Raw genomic sequence first — 2,528 nt, forward strand, 5'->3', positions numbered from 1 at the left:
TAATAAATATCAGTCTGTGTCTGTAGCTGTGTGTTAAAATTAAATCAGCATTTCATTAATATTAATCCATTGTTTGAGTTGAGTTTTCTACTTTGTGATTTTGTCTGACAGATGTACACACAGATCTGGGGTCAGTTTCTGAAGTCTCACCGCAGCTGGAGGATTTGTGTTGAGGTCAACAATGTTTCACGCCAAGAACATTTTGATACATTTTGTTTTTTTGAGCGTACACAAGGGCTGATACATGAGGCCCCAGGTGAGGGAACAGATTTAATAAAGGAGGTTGCAGAAATCCCCAGGTAACTTGTTAGGTCCCTGCGTTCTGAAAATGTCACTCTGTATTAATAATGCAGGCGGCAGGTCTGTGGTTGGGGACACAATAATATTACAAAACAGATCTATTTGCTTGGAGAAATGTGTCCTTTGGGGAGGAGCTGTCTTCTAGCAAACCTCCGCGGTGTGTTCTGTGACGACAGGGTTCAGGATCAGATCATAATGACAGAAATCTACTGTATTTTTTGCATACAAATTATTTTTGTGCAAAAAAAATATATATACGACTTTAGGGACTATGTATTATGTAGCACTGAAATCCACTGTGTTTGGAAGTCACTGTACGGTTGTGATTAACTGACAACAGCATCAAACTGCTACAGTATCAAACTACTACAGTATCAAACTACTACAGTACACTCAAATAGTTATAAGTACAAGGTCTGGATCAGGGTTTATTGTGAAATATACTTAAAATGAATTTATTTGTGTGTGTGTGTGTTGACTTCAAGGTAATTTAATAAATTAAGTTGCAATGAAATCAACCATTTTATGTGCATCAAAAAGAGTTAGAAACCCAAATATAAGCTCTGGTTAAGTACAAGGTCTGGTTCAGGGTTTATTGTGAAATATACTTAAAATGAATTTATTTGTGTGTGTGTGTGTTGACTTCAAGGTAATTTAATAAATTAAGTTGCAATGAAATCAACATATATTAATTTTATGAAAATAGTTAGAAACCCAAATATAAGCTCTGGTTTAAATGTAAATTAATAAAAAAAATAAGATTATTAAACATGTGCTTCTGGCTCAGCTGCACAAACATTCTTTAAAAATTGACATCAACCTACCTCTCAGGTTCAGTTGCTCTGAGGTTGAAACTGAAGCAGTGATTGGTGAGTCTTTATATACAGACCTGTACAAGTGGACGCAGGTGTGTCAGTGAGGAGACACACCTGGTGTGATTAAGGTTCCAGTGGGAGGTGATCTGCCTTTTTTAACCCATCACCACAGCCAGCAGGGGGCAGTGTGGCAACTTGACAGCTGGTGGAACCACCAAGCCACCACTGGCCCCCTCTAGTGTTTCTACCCTGAGCGAAGTCCCATATTTGAAAGTATTTTAAACTAAAAAGAATCGACATGATGTCAATCTGACGTCCTCCAAAGACAGAGCAGAGACAGAAAGGGACGCAGCGAGCTCAGGGAGAGCTCTGCTCTTTCCTGCAGGGACGTGGCCTTGCAGTAAACTCCAAATGTGTGACCAGCGCTGTGGCAGGTTCTGGTAAATATTTCACAATAAGTGCCTTTTTGAAGAAATTGTAGTGAACTACCTGCCAGGTACAGGTGACCAGACTGAGGAGGCTGTCACTGATGGAGCTCTTTAGTCCACTGTTTGGAGACACTGTCTCTACGCCATGACAGCTGCGCCGTCATCATCCTTTTCCCTCCACCTTCACCAGGTGACGTCCTAGAAGACGTCGTCCCGTCTCCTGTCAACCACTGAGACGCTGCTCCTCCAGCAGAAGGACATCAGGAGCAGGAACTGCACTCTCACAGAATGTTCTGGACACATTTGTGTTTTCATTCAGGTGGCAGGAAGTACAGTTACAGCGACTCGTCTATCGCGCGGGTTACGTTCCAAGATCGCCCGCGATAGACGAAAAACTGCGAAGTAGAGATAGTTGTTTTATTATTTACGTAAATATTAACCCTTAAAGAGGCATCGTAGGGTGCGAAACATGGCAAGAAAAATTAACGAAACTTTCACAAATCCCAATTACTTGTACGTACAGGTTATTTATTTATTTATTTTTTAAGATCTTTTTTTTACTGTTTTCACCCATCCATCCATCCATTTTCATTCGCTTATCCATTACTGGGCAGCAGTCGCCACCCAAATCACATTGCACCGTACCAAACCTTCCTGCGGATGGTGACTCCACTGGAAGGTACCAACCGCCCTAACCAGGATTCGATCCTGCCCAGGAGGTTCCACACCAATGACAGAGACATCCCTCTGGGCCAAAGCGCCACTTGTTTTTTTTCTCTTTTTAGAAAATGCTTATTTTATCACGCAAAACACAAATTTAAAATATTAAAAACCCACGATGCACTGGTCCGTGTACCACAGGCTACACCTGCAGAGTGGTCTCTGTGTTTGTTATTCTAATGTCACGCACAGAATCGCTGTTGCAGTTACTGCTGAAATTAGAGCTATTTTTTAAAAGAGGACATGAAAGCAGAGCGTCTACCAC

At 41.2% G+C, this 2,528-nt stretch overlaps 1 protein-coding gene across 1 annotated transcript in view; it reads right to left on the minus strand.

Moving 5' to 3' along the window:
• ecel1 (endothelin converting enzyme-like 1) overlaps nucleotides 1-1,288 on the minus strand; it is a 97,871-nt gene extending 96,583 nt beyond the window's left edge. Inside the window, exon 1 of the mRNA XM_008308769.3 lies at nucleotides 1,125-1,288. The gene's annotated coding sequence lies outside the window, so the exon portion shown is untranslated. The remainder of the gene's footprint in view (nucleotides 1-1,124) is intronic.
• Nucleotides 1,289-2,528: the final 1,240 nt, after the last annotated feature.

This window comes from Cynoglossus semilaevis, chromosome 4 (genome assembly GCF_000523025.1).
Source record: "Cynoglossus semilaevis isolate Cse_v1.0 chromosome 4, Cse_v1.0, whole genome shotgun sequence".
Lineage (NCBI taxonomy): Eukaryota > Metazoa > Chordata > Actinopteri > Pleuronectiformes > Cynoglossidae > Cynoglossus > Cynoglossus semilaevis.